Source organism: Phalangium opilio, unplaced genomic scaffold (genome assembly GCF_054372755.1).
Source record: "Phalangium opilio isolate 3A_F unplaced genomic scaffold, DU_Popi_V2 ptg000537l_1, whole genome shotgun sequence".
Classification (NCBI taxonomy): Eukaryota; Metazoa; Arthropoda; class Arachnida; order Opiliones; family Phalangiidae; genus Phalangium; species Phalangium opilio.
The window spans coordinates 1,681,278-1,695,822 of record NW_028324243.1 but is presented as its reverse complement, the minus strand read 5'-3'; the positions used below and the strand labels follow the sequence as shown (position 1 = coordinate 1,695,822).

The following is a 14,545-nucleotide window of genomic DNA, read 5'->3' as shown; positions in this document are numbered from 1 at the left end:
AGTGTCCATCTCCCCTAGACCCTCCCGCAACATTCTAGACCCACCCTAGAGGGAGGGGCCACAAAAAATAAGTACCGGAAATAGACCTGGCCAGTTTTGTTGATCACGTGATTTTTGAGCTACATAATATTCCTCAGTTTCCACTCCCTATGAAAAATTCTCTCTGATGCAAGATCGCTGTCCTTTTTCTGATTTTCACCGTTTCATTTCAGACGACAATGTGGTAATTCCTAAAGGAAACAACGTCGCAATAATTATCGCCAATGTACACAAGGACCCTGATGTATATCCCGATCCGGAGAAATTCATTCCCGAACGATTTCTACCGAACGCCGAGAAACCCATTGATCCGTACGCCTTCCTGACTTTCTCGGCAGGACCACGAGGCTGTCCAGGTTTCAAATTTGCCATGTTAGAGATGAAAATTATTCTTAGCTCCATACTAAGGAGGTTCAGCGTCCACTCTCCCTTCCATCGAGACAAAATATCGATGATATCTGGAATGATACAGAAACCACTAGGGGGTCTTCCTCTCGTATTCACATTACGTAATCAGTGCTGAAAATCAACTAAATGCATGCTATTGTTAAAAATAATATAAATGAATCACTATTCTTTATCATCGTGAACAATTTCTTTAGATACGGGGGTGTACTAGGAAACTAAATGTTATGGATGTTCTTAATGCATACAATACTAATCAGCAGTTTCATTACTTATACCATAAGTTCGTAAGATATGTTCCATAAGTTTGTCACTGCTTATTGAGAGCTTTCATGAAATTATGAAAGTCATGGATTCTCGTAAAGCGACGCTATCAAAAGCTTAGTACAGACTTAATAGAAAGATGGACTGATAACCCGTGTATAGTTAATTCTCCCTTGTCGTTCTCGATCAGTAAATCTCTGGCATTACGAACTTGTATAGTAAGTGTCATATTTATGGAACATATCTTTTAAAATTTTTGCTTTTACAAAGTATTATATTGTAGCAATTCAAGATGAAGTTGTTGAATTTTTTAAATTAAAACACAAGTTGAACAAAAAAATATACATGAACTTATTTACTTAAAAACAATTTTTCTTGGCAGCTGTCATCTATTTTGATGCAGTTCTTAATTATTATTTCAGTTTTAATTTAGATACCTAAAGCTGTCTTGTTGTAAGAAGCAAATTTTCAAAGAACGCGAACATCTACGCTTAAGACCTGAAACAAAAACGGCTTTTTTTAACTAAACGTTTGACATTACGAAATTATAACGAAAGAGAAGTCCCATGCAAAGAGAAAATTTTTCCGCTCTCAGACACGCATGGCGTGGTTTATATGCTACAGCCTTCCCAGACCCCCATATCAGGCGGTGTCAGGAAACAATTCTACAGGGCCGGTAGGCCCTTGTAGATATGACATGACACCCTTCCGTAATGTTAAACAAAAAGTCACACCTTTTAGGGTTAGCGTCCCATAGAAAAAGCATTAAAAAAAATTCGGTTTTTTAAGGAAATTGAGACAGGCCATACGGAAAAACTATAGCGAAGTTAGTTTTAGGAATGCTTCTAAATTAACAAGCATTTCTTAAATGAGAAACTTACGTGTTTCGATTTTTAATTAATGAATTCTAATTTTTGTAATTTAACTAATTAAGATAGTACGTCAAAAATTTACTTTTGGGTCAGAAGTCAGCCTAACCTCCTAGCGCGTTTAAACTTATTTCCCCATTTTCGTTCTCATTGATAACTAGAACGGCCTAGCTTTTTGCGTGCTAACAAGTTACGTTGATAAATTTCAAACGTTTGCTTTTATGTGGAAAATTCCTAATTTCATAACAGACGACAGTAAGGCAACTAAAATTAATTACTTTGGTATTTCATCCGAGCTTGAACACCTTTATTTGGATTTGCTAATTATCTATAACACCCTTAAGAACAAATACTTTGTTATCAGGTCGAATTTTCATCTAAAAAATTAATTCAGGTAAATAATTACAGTTAATAGAGGTTTTTATATCTTTTGAAGTAAGTTTTTCGACGTTCTTTACGGCCAAGGCTTAGGTTGTATTTTAGTTAGTCTATGAAATTATAGTCTTTATAGTGTCTGTCCTCTTCAAAGATTATTAAAAAGGCTTATTTCCAGCTCTCATTTGTTTTGGAATTCTTTATATAGTCTGCTCCGTTTTATGCTAGAAACATTTCCTAACCAGGCTAACCCCAGGTTTTTTTTTTACTGTATTTACCATGTGCGCTTCCAATTTGAAGTAAAAAATGGCATATTTATTCAAATTATTAAGGTGTTGAAATAAAGATAGTGCTTTTCACCCTTTGAAAAGATCGAGAACTTCAAAATACTACTGGAAATGACAAAAAGTTCAATGTGTTTTCCTTACGGCAGTTTTAAGAGTCGTCGTGTTTACGTTAGCGCAGTTAATTCAACATTCTCATTTGAGGTATACAAGGTTTCATTATTTGTTAATCTCACTAAAATGCTACTAATTGTGAAGGTGTGTGATATAATTCCTGAAACTCAACCAACGTAGAGGACCAGATCATTCATTAAAACAATTTCTATACTATTGAACCAGTGTATGTTATGTTACGTTAATCATTTTAAAAACCATTTGTTACCAACAGTGGATTTTGTTAATTCATAAATATAACAGTGGTGCTGGTTAATCCAGGAGGACAGCGTTGTTATGTAATTTAATTAGTCAAATAATTTCCATGTTTACATCTGCGCAGATTTTTCAAACGTAACCACGTCAGCAACGGAGGGTTACGTTGTTCGTTATCTCCACAGTTCACATTGCCGTTTGTTTATTTGACTAAATTGCTATGAATTGTTTAGGTATTGAATTTAATTACTGGTATTCAAGTCAAAGTTGCCAAACTATAGAATCACATCATTCATTAACATATGTTATAGATGATCTTTATGTTACCGAAAATTTAGCACGGGGTGTGATAAAAATTGAACGCAATGTGTTGGCAAGAATGAAAAAACTCTTTTGAACTTTACTATAAAGGTAATTTGAAACTCATTTTATAAGCTAAATCAACACAGCCAAACCTCAATCCTTCATAAATTTAAACTTAATTAAGTATAATTAGCGTGAATTTAAAGATGAATTGTACATATTTTGGATGAGAACTCGAGTAACTTAAGATTTAAACTGAACAAGCTGTTAGTATAGCCCCATGTTTTCTATCTCATACTTGTTTAATTTAAATTATCTTTAAAGTACATTAATAGGCGCGAAATTCGAAAGTGTAGGGTAAAATAAGATTCAAAAGCTCCACTAAAAATTGCAATTAACGTGAAGTATATATTGAAAGTCATTTTATAACCTAAATGTACACTGCCGAAACACAATCCTACGTTAATTGGCACTCAATTAAATATAATTAACGTGAAATTAAACCAAATATATTCATTTTTTGGATAAAAACTCAAATAACTTTTAATCTTTTTTAAAACTACCCAAGCCATTGGTAAATCCCAATGTTTTCTATTTCACTTTTAAGTTAATTTAAACTATCTTGAAAGTACATTAATTGGCGCGAAATTCAAAAGTTTTGGGTAAAATAGTGACTGGCAAAAATGTTAAACTTCACTAAACGTTCCAATTAGGGTAAAAAATGCCAATAAATTATACTTTTAAGCTTAATCCACTCTCCCGAACCGCGCTCAAATTAAGATTAAAACATCACAAGTTTTTCGCACAGCCACAGATGTTTCCTATTTCACTTTCAAATTAATTTAATTCATCATTAAAATACATCGAAAGGTCTTACATATTTTAGGGTAATTGCAATTAAAGTTAATATTCTATCGAAACTTGTATCCACACTAGATAAACCGTTAAGTTAAACTTAATCAAGTATAATTAAATCAACCCAAAACATGAATGTTTTTGGGAAATTCATGGATACCTTATAATTAAACTAACAAATTATAATTAAAACTACACTTATCTTACACTCAGCCTCCATTTTCCTGTTTAATTCTTACACGTAAATAAATTGTCTTTTAAAAGCATTTTTCCCATATTGAAAAGAGAGCCATTGAAAAGGAGCGAAACTTAAAGGTTTGGGCGGGATGTTACAGTATTTGTGCCTTTTTAACAAGAGTATTGTTACAATTTTAACACTACCAGACTTAGAAATAGCACACGTCCACTGGTCCAAAACCAGTTTATTAATTGCTTGGACCAGTTTTTTAATTGAAAAAATTAATAATTAAGTTTTTTGATGGGAATTGAGGCGGGACCAGTTTAAAAATTCAAGCTTTCTTCCAATTTCTACTCTTAACTTTTCTCTTTCAAACACAATAAACCGTATCACTCTAGAGTTTAGACCCAAATGAAGGGCTTGCCAAGTGGTACCAGGTTTTGGTAGTGGTATTAAGTTAGATTTAAAACTATACGGCAGTCGGCAGTCTCGGCACGATTGGAATTTTGAAGTCTCGCAGAGTCAATTTAGTCAAACCTATCATTTATGGTCAAACTACCTTGAACCTTCTCGCAAGTGGGCTAGCGCCTATATATATCAACAAAAAACTTTACAATGGGACCAGTAGAAAGAATATTATGGTAAGAGTCACTGGTCCTAAGGACCAGTTTATTTTTTATAGACGTTAGGGGTCACTAATCCTGAGGACCAGTTTATAAGACCACGTATTTCTAAGCCTTAACAATACAGACCTTGTATTTCTAATGGGACCGGCAATACCGCAACACTGAGCCGAAAAACCAGGATGGTAATTGGTTGGGCCTATCGGGTGAGGGCATTGGAGCACCAAAAACATACCGCGGTGTCACGTGTCGAAAGTCAAAGCAACCTTCACCACTATAAACCCCATGACCCGCTCAATCTGGCAATCTTTGAAAACTTTGAGGTACTTCCGGTCCCTTTTGATATACAGGGTCTTCAGTGTAGCAGCTAAGTAGTAGAATTATAGTAGTTAGTTTCGTTTCCTAGCAAAATGCCAACCTATTCCAACCAGGACAAATTGGACAAGATGTTTATTTTGGGTGAAGGTCGCAGTAACGTTCAACTAAAGGCAGTGCTTTATGCCGAACTGTTTCCACACCGACAACATCCGGTGCGAAGCACCTTTGCCGACATTGGCGAGCACCTTCGTGATTTCGGTAGTGCAAGATCGTGAATGTAGAAGAGACTGTATAGTCTGTAATGAGGATAGAGATTTTGACATCGTAGCACGTTTTGAAGCCAATTCATGCTAATAAGTAATAATAGAGCGGTGGAACAAGAAGTTGCACTATGCCTTTCTACTGTTTGTGCCAGTTTACAATGGCATCACTACCGGCATTATCATACCCCTTACATCATGCCTTAACGGACGAGGATTACCTAAGACGGCAATACCATTAGTCTTACCAGGCGTCATGAATTTACTGCTTGCAAATGTATTGCAAGACATGGACAGTCGTCTGCCTCAACCACAATGGTAGAAACGTCGAATATTTTCGTTGATGTGTTTACCAAACAGTTAAGAAGTTTTAATTTGAGGCCCACGTTCTAAGACCAATCGTAGGACTGTGCTTTAAAATATTTTGTTGTGTTCAGGCATATTCTCCAGTATTCTTTTTGTAACTTGTCACTAGCATATAATAATCATGAATTCCAGACATTTATTTACACGCTGTATAATTTAGTATGACATCAGCCGTTGGCAGTATTGGGGGTTGTACATAAAGGAAGGTGTTGGTCTGATCTCGACCACACTGTATATGTATAGAGTGTACGATACAAATAAACATTTTTATTCTATATTTTAAATATTGTAATTTTTAAACTTTATCTTAAATAAAGTACAAATTATATGCTTATCGAAATCTATGTTTTTTATATAAGTTAAATGTAATTAACGATACATAAGTTCTTCTTTCAACCCAAAATGTATGACGGTAGAGCTAACATAATTATTCAAAATTTAATTACATTAAGACTGAAGTGACAGATATTATAAAAAAACGTCTTGGTTTGGACCAAGGCCGAAAAAACAAACGATATGTGTGAGGTTTATCAATTGGCTGAAGTTTCAGATATTGCAATTTTTTTTAGTTATTTTTATCCATTTAATCCTTAAAAAATATTAAATTCAATCAACTGATTTTACTGTTAATCGATCTATTCCCTCTAAATTAATTGAAAAAATTACATATCTACGCTTTTTCAAGAACAATTACATTTTCCGAAAACATTTTATCATGAAATTAATTATTTTGAAGGGATTTCGTGTAAGCACCTTGACGGACATAGATTTAATTGTTGCTGGCTTGACAAATTTTCAAATTTGCACCCAAAAAAGTTTAAATCTGTAAGTTGCTAAGAAGACTGATGTTCAAAAAAACATGATAATTTAAATTTATTTTGTTCAGACTAGTTAATAAACTAAATAACTAATGTCGTCTATTTAAGACAAAGCAACATCGTTTATCCTGTGTGGTTTCATTTAGTAGGTAGCTATCTGTAACACTGGACAAATATGATATCGGTATATAACCAAAGGTAAGGGTAAAGATTGCATAAAAAGAAATACGTTTCAGTTCCAAAGGCTTGTTATATTCATCTCCATTCATTACCAGTTAAACGAAGAAGGTCACACTTAACTTAACCCCCCCCCCTTCCTCCATTTCCCCAATATATAAAATTTTACAATCACCAGTTGTTCCAGTGTTTTGGGTTATCTGAGCCGACGCAATACACCCAGCAAATATTACCATATAGGTCGAAACCTTTTCACGTGACATTAGTGAACGGTACATGACTCTTCGGACTTGCCCGCCAACCTTAATAACCTAAAACTATAAAACGTTCGTGTACAAGAATGATTATTGTTGTGGCTTGACACTCGCTAGCGCCTGAAGGACCGATCACTCAGTCCAATCGGTGTACATTTGTAAGAGAGTAGACCATTTTAGAAATTACATACAGAGAATTAAAACACAGGTGTGATGCCGCCATTAAGGTCCTCTCTCTCGCCTAGAAGCACCGCTATAGGCAGTGAAAGTTGACTAGCCTCCTGCCTGCAGTCAACTTTGTTACCGTCTGGCGGTGACCCTTGGTGCGAGGGAGAATACCCAATGGTGGCCTCGCCACTGTGTGTTTTCCGAAATGGTATTTACGCGTGCTAAAATGATTATGCGTAATACGTTACCGGTGTACAAGTAACGCCAACAATGTAGAAAGGGGTGGTGACGTTTCAAATTCTAAAGTACGAAGAGGGAAATTGCAGTGCAACCTTTACTTCATAGTCGCGACATTGGAAATGTAGCATTTCGTAGTACGAAATTAAATGTATGAATTCGTGCAACACCCTGCTTTGGAATCCACTTTTAAAAATTTACATTTTCCTTTCGAATTATGTCAAAGTTCGCTTGGTCTTTTTATACAGAGTATTTCAAATATTCATTATTGATCCCTCAGCACGTACTCCCTTCAAAATAATTAATTTCATGATAAAATGTTTTCGGAAAATGTAATTGTTCTTGAAAAAGCGTAGATATGTAATTTTTTCAATTAATTTAGAGGGAATAGATCGATTAACAGTAAAATCAGTTGATTGAATTTAATATTTTTTAAGGATTAAATGGATAAAAATAACTAAAAAAAATTGCAATATCTGAAACTTCAGCCAATTGATAAACCTCACACATATCGTTTGTTTTTTCGGCCTTGGTCCAAACCAAGACGTTTTTTTATAATTAGTTTATGACATAGTAACTTTATTAGTTATACAAAAGGTGGTCTCGGGTAACTTGTCTTAATTGAAAAGTTCCCCCAGTAGCACATGGGCCCCACAGTCCAATCTTTTAACAATCCGTGTGTTGGCTAGGTGTCTTAAAAACTCGGGACTGATAATACATGAAAACACAAGCCGAACAGCGACAAAGTTAACAATCCATTATTATTACTAATTTTCCGAATGCTCTAAATTCAGCCTGTTTTTTCTTACTCTAGAATATATTATGTCAGGCGCGTTCAAGTTTTAGTCTTGTTATGGGACAGTCCGCCGGCTTGACTATATTAAGTCTCGGATTTCCAGTTTTAGTCTGGTTATGAGACAGTCCGCTGGTTTTAGTATATCAAGTCTCGCCTTTTTAGTTTTAGTTTGGTTATGAGACAATCTGGCGGCTTGACTATGTTAAGTCTCGCATTTTCAGTTTTAGTCTTGTAATGAGACAGTCCGCCGCCTTCTCTGTATTAAGTGTGGCGCGTTCAAGTTATACTCTTGTTTTGAGACAGTGCGCCAGCTTTTCTATATTAAGTCTCGCTCATTCAGTATTAGTCTTGTTATGAGACAGTCCTCCGGGTTCTCGCACGTTTAAGTTTTAGTCTCTCAAAACAAGAGTATAACTTGAATACGTAACGTAAATAGAGGAGGTTCTTGTAAGGTTTAGAGTAGGTATCGAAAGATGCTAATATTACCACTACTGTCCTTGAGTCGTTCGTTTCGATGATAGGCAAAGTATTGTAAATTCGGCGTCCTGCCGGTCCTAGTTTGTGCACGAATGTGGCTCGTTGCGTTGCAATGTCCTCCTCTGCTGCGAATTTCGCTGCGATGGCATATATTTCATATCCTTCCTTGTACTCGAACCAGTTTGCTGCTGGGTTAGCACCTGGTTCGAACTGGACGGGACTCTTAAAAGACGTCATGCTTAGGCTTCGGTGCTTGATGTGGAATGTTGCGATTTCTAAGTAGCCAGGCTAGGGTGTAGTCGTTTGCAGTCGTATCCCACCTCTATCACCATGTTATAAATTGAAGTCGGTCAGCAAATGGTTTGAAACGTAAGCACTTTATTTAAGTTGAGTCTAACATGATAAGACTACACTCGACTCCGCGGATCTAGTTTATAGGTATAATCCCAATGGACCGAATTCCCAATGAACCGAAATCAAATTCAACCGAAATACACCAAACTAGATAAGAAACTAGCGGAACGGCGGGTTTTCGAACCACTGGGATTTGCGTAGAGGGGATCCTATCGATTCGAATGCAACGGGGTGACGTTGATTTAGGACAGGTTAGGTTAGGGTCGGTTTAGTTTAGGTTGAGTTAGGATTAGGGTTAGGGTTAGGTTAGGTTAGGTCAGGTCAGGTCAGGTCAGGTTAGGTTAGGTAAGGTTAGGTTAGGTTGAGCGACGTAAATGTTTCGTACTTTTCATGAAAATACCATTGGAAACTTTCTTTAGAACACTATTCAATTTGAAACAACCAAGTTGAAATAAAAAGAGAAAAAATTATTAGAGTTTACTTCAAGTTAAAGCTGCGTTTTGTAATTTTTAAAGACGAATTGTTTTTTATGTTTATTATAAAAGCTGAAATTTCCTACACCGAATCCAAGTTTACAAAATAAATCCCAGCAGCCTTTGGTGCCAGATATAATCCACCCAAAGCATCGTCTGCTATTCTGTCTGATAGATGGTAAACGATACCACTACAGCTGTGACGTACGCGGGTCCCATTGCCCTCTACATTGTGGAAGCTGCGGTCCGAGACTCCTTTGTCATCTGCTCCTGGTGATACATCAGGCAAGTCAGGCTTGCGAAATAACAGGCAGAACGAAGGGTAGAAAATAATAAATATAAAAATTAAAATTGGAATATGCCTATATGATAAAATCGATTTGAGATTCTTTATCTTATCAGCTAAATTTTAAGACAAAATATTTTATCATTTTAAGAATCACTCTGCGCATACCTAGACCTTCGCATTGGTTCTTTGCCTACGGAATAAGTATCTTAAAAATATAATTTCGTCTCGTGATTTGCGCTCTTTACTAAGAGATCATTCATAAAAGTAAATTTGCTTTGGCTCATTGAGGATTTTAAAAGTTTTTATTATTTTATTATTAAATATAAGTAATTTAATACTAAAAGCTGTAATCTTGTAGGGAAAGAGCGCCAACCGAAACTTTTTTCTTAAAGAACCCCAAACACCACCCTCTATTTCTTTTCAAACGGTTCTCCATTCTATTAAAAAATATTAATAAAATTTGGACGAAAATTTTCAAATAACAAGACTTCCATCGAGTTTCGAATTGAAGAATGGTCGTTTGCTTTATTGAAATATTTTACTGGACCTCCCCTAGCCCTTAGACGCATTCATAATCATTTATTAAAAGACAGACATGAACGCTAATTGAAATTAGGAGGTTAAGTGTTATAAGCTGACATGACCATATGCAATAGGTCCGCCTTGTTTGCGAGTATTCTTTTCTCCATGTGAATAACAAATAATAGAAAAGAGAAGCAGGCTTTATTAATAAGCCTCACATTTGCGCTAAACGCGGGTGGCTAAAGGCAACCCCCGTTTAGCGAAGCTCAGTCGCGTAGCGAATGTTCCTAACATGGAAGTTATCTCCTCTGAAGTTGTTTCATATATGTGAAATAGTCGAATTCTTCTATTTGAAGGGCTCTCATGCAGCGCTCATGCCATCATGAATGAGATTTTCACTGGGCTGCAATGAGTTCGGCCGAAGACCCAGACATAATTAATATGAGTTCTAAATATTATGATATCATGGCCCAAATAACAATATTTTCAAAATGCTTCTCCTTTTCAAAACACTCGTGTTTTCTCTTAATGAACGTCTGATTTGTTTCTAAGTATTGCGCCACAAGACCAATCATCTATATATATGCATATAATGCCATAATATCTAACAAGCTTGATATTTAATTAATTATTGCCACTCTAATCGAAGATGTCATATTTGTAATAAAGGCTGATTACTCGTGACCTTCTCATTTGAATTGAATTTGGTGAAAACTTTTCAAATATAATCGACCCCAAGGAATCCAAAAATAGCATTTATAACCGCGGGAATCCAATATTTTAAAAGTTTGACACTTCCGGTTTCCGGTATAAGTTTGCAAAGGACAACTGTCAAACGCGTAAAATATGAAAGAGGAATGCGAAACCATTATAACGCACTTTTTTTCAGAGAGCTTACTTGAATAGCCTTCGAAATATAGTGAAATATGTGCGAAAACTGCAACGCGCAAAGACTTTTTTAACAGACTGTACCAAAGACCAAATTTAAAAAAATTAAACCTGGTTCGTTATTTTGACAAAATAATAAAGAACCTTTACGTAAATGCCAAATGTCACGAATTTCCAAGTACTAAACTCCCCGACGAACTGAAAATTTTCAAACTAAACGAGTGAATCTTTCACATTCAAATGAAACGAGCAGAAAGACTTCACCGACTTGATCGTAAGATTTTAGCGTAGTCTGAATGGACCTTGAAACTTGACCTACATTATTTTCCACAAAACAATCGAACAACAATAGTCGTCTAAATGGAATGTCTGCCAACCGTAAACAACAGTAGAATTTATTTCCGTAGAAAATTTGATTAGTTTTCTTTCAATACCCAACTTTTCTATCATTGGTTTATTAAAATAAAAGAAGATTCTTTGGGGTGTCGAAAAAAAGTAAACATCAAAATTGAATTAACACTTATATCGCGTCAAATTCAGGTTTTCTTCTCAAAATTCAACATTTTCATTTCAGTTACCTTAGCAACAGTTAAAAGAGCAGCAGCGAGTGGTTAACAAGTTTGAAAAACCAAAACTTTACCTCTCCGAGTCAAGCGTAGGACTACTACTACAAACTTATTAACCTAGATATAGAATTATTTCTCTATTTTGAAATAAAAATTTACGAATTATTAAAGCAGTATTCCAAGCATAGCGAATATACAGTAAAGCAGACGACATTTACATCCAATGAAGGTATGTTTTGGACGCATGGAAATCAGTCAATGGAGTAGTAGTAGTAGTAGGGGGGACACAGTCCTGCCTTTGGCAGTATCAAATTTTTCGATCGTCATTTTTGAACGTCGAGAGAAAATATTTTTCTTTTTAGTTGACGTTGCAGTTCACAGGTGGAATTTTAAACTTAGTACAGGGAAGAAATTATATTTTTAACATTTCTTCCTCCACGGACAATCGAACCGCGGACCTTTCACTTGCTAGCCCAGTGCTATACAGCCTCGCCTAACATCGCTTGTTAAGAAACGGTCTCGAATAAAGCGCTATACTCGGAGAGAGAGGTTTGTCACGGGCACGGTCCCCTTCTCTCTCTCTATCTCTTCAACTAGGAGTCATGATCTTATCCGAGGCCAGGAGATATAACTTCGCGGTTGGAGAGGCAAAAGCATATTAAATAAATTTTTATCACTGTTTAGGGTAGGGCATCGAGGGGCTATTCGCTCTGATTTTATGCACGGTAAATCATTTAAGCATTGTAAAAGCTAGCGTTATTCACTCATTAGGGTAACGTATAGAGGGGTTATCCACTCAATAGTGTAGGTATGGAGGGGCTATTCACTCGTACGATGTGGCTACTATTACGAGCCCTTGGGTCAAAGAACTTTGCCTTGGGTCGTCTTGTTTATTTCGGAGCGCTCCGGGAGCGCTCGGATCACCTCAAAGAAAAATGCTAGGAGATAATCTTTGGGGATTGCCTCTCATAAATCGCGGGTGATGATTGGCCGGTAGGTCGCTATACCATAATTCAAATGCATGTTTTGGATACAAAACTTCAATTATGGTTTAATACTATAAATAGCTCTTCAAAAATCAGAAAGAATTCAAGGCGGCATATTTCAACATAAGTAATCAGAACAAAAATACTTAATTTCTGTCAATAATGTCCCTTTAAGTACTTTGGCACCTGGTTTGATTCTTATTTTCTAAGACAATATAGTGACCCGGAGTCAGAGACCTGCACGGGCCGAGTTTTTCAGGCCCGACCCAAGCCCGGCCCGGTTTTAGCATTTTAAATAAGCCCGAAACCCGGCCCGAGTCCGAGTACATTGTTGGTTTTTCGGCCCGGTCCGGCCCGGCCCGTTACATGCATTAACCAAGCCCGGCCCGGCCCGGCCCGACACATTGCATGAATTGAACAGGCCCGACCCGGCCCGGCCCGTTACACGTAGTGCAGTTGTAATTTTTATATTTTTTTACATAAAATCAATGATTTGAATTCATATTTGCTTTAGCGTCGTGTATTTTTCATTTCTTTTGATAATTGTTCGTTACATTTGTCCTTAGAAGCTTATACTCATTTAATTATCTTTCATTTGAACTTTGGATTAAATGATAATCAAGTTCGGCCCGGCCCGGCCCGGCCCGTTAATTTCCAAAATTTTAAAAGCCCGACCCGGCCCGGCCCGTTAATTTTCAAAATTTTAAAAGCCCGACCCGGCCCGGCCCGATACAATTTTCAAAAGTGGAAAGCCCGGCTCGGCCCGACCCGATCGGGCCGGGCCTCGGGCCGGAGTTCCGATGAAAAGTATTAGGTTTGAAAATTCAAATGCGCGTCTATCGTGACATGCATATCCTTCAGAAGAGGCTTATGTATTACGAAAACCATATTTCCTAAGCTATAATTTAGTACAATTTATTTCTATTGATTATATTATCAAGTGGATAAAAAACTTTCGAATATAATAGCGATATAGCTTCATATTCACTAGAACTCTGAAAGATCACGAAGATAGAAGTGATTACAGAATTGAAGCTTGTGTTCCGCCTCAACATCAAGACCCGTCGCTTCCTTCTCATACGAACTATGCCCTTATCCCATAATGCAACTGGGGTGACTGTCAGATTTCTGGGACTACAGGTAAGCAAATTTAAACCGAAAATGCCTATTTTTAACTAATCGTTAGATAGAACGAAATTATAATGAAAGAGGAGTCCCGTGAACAAAGTTTTGCTAATTTTTCCGCTCTCAAACAAGCGTGACGTGAATTATATGCCAAAGTCTTTCCAAGCACCATATCAGACGGTGTCACGTAACGATTAGTTTATGATATAGTAAATTTAAAGGTGGTCTCGGGTACCTTGCCTTAAAGGAGAAGTTCAGGTAATATGACATTATACCTTAAAAGAACGGCTTTTCTAAATATAAAAGGAATTAAACATTTGAATAAAAACTAGTGATTTTTTATCACAAAATAATTAATATATTTAATTAGTCCTAAAAACGTGGACTACCACGCTCCAGAGTCCTGCACGGGCCGGGCTTGGTTAGTGGATGTAACGGGCCGGGCCGGACCGGGCCAAAAAACCAACTATGTACTCGGACTCGGGCCGGGTTTCGGTGTAATAGATAGACTTTTCCTTTCTTTATTGTTACAGTTAGACTTGTCCTTTACTCTCCCTTTTTCTCGTTTATATGTTACTTTTTCTTTCGTGTAGTTTTTCAATACATAGCGTTCTCATGCTAAAAGAGCCTTCTTAGAACTTTGTACTGTGAAGCCCCTAGTTAAACTTTTATTACCCTAATGCCCGGGGATATTATTGCCTCGATTGTTAGCTGTTAGCTCGAGAGTTCGAATTTGGATGCCTATCCAAGAGGTCGTGCTCGCCTTTTTGTTTCTTGTTTTTCGTAAATATTATTTTGAATTTAATAAAGTGTTTAAAATTAAGAAATGTTGACTGACTTTTCTCTAATGACCCGAGCTCGGAGTGTCACCCCCGAACGGGCCATTACAATGGCGCCCAACGTGCTT

At 36.6% G+C, this 14,545-nt stretch overlaps 2 long non-coding RNA genes across 7 annotated transcripts; one reads left to right on the top strand and one right to left on the bottom strand.

The window, feature by feature from the left end:
• Nucleotides 1–1,376: 1,376 nt before the first annotated feature.
• Nucleotides 1,377–5,840, top strand: LOC149588743 (uncharacterized). 6 transcript variants are annotated; one of them, XR_016379886.1, is made up of 6 exons: nt 1,377–1,971; nt 2,161–2,440; nt 2,495–2,576; nt 2,733–2,838; nt 2,917–3,016; nt 4,340–5,840. It is a non-coding gene; the product is annotated as an uncharacterized LOC149588743 (long non-coding RNA). The 6 variants fall into 6 exon arrangements; XR_016379889.1 differs by lacking the exon at nt 1,377–1,971 and having other exon boundaries at nt 1,978–2,440; nt 4,340–4,582; nt 4,971–5,840; XR_016379887.1 differs by lacking the exon at nt 1,377–1,971 and having other exon boundaries at nt 1,978–2,440; nt 4,340–4,887; nt 4,971–5,840.
• LOC149588744 (uncharacterized) lies at nt 3,192–4,831 on the bottom strand. The gene is made up of 2 exons (XR_016379890.1): nt 4,694–4,831; nt 3,192–4,529 (listed from the first exon to the last, which is right to left on the bottom strand). It is a non-coding gene; the product is annotated as an uncharacterized LOC149588744 (long non-coding RNA).
• Nucleotides 5,841–14,545: the final 8,705 nt, after the last annotated feature.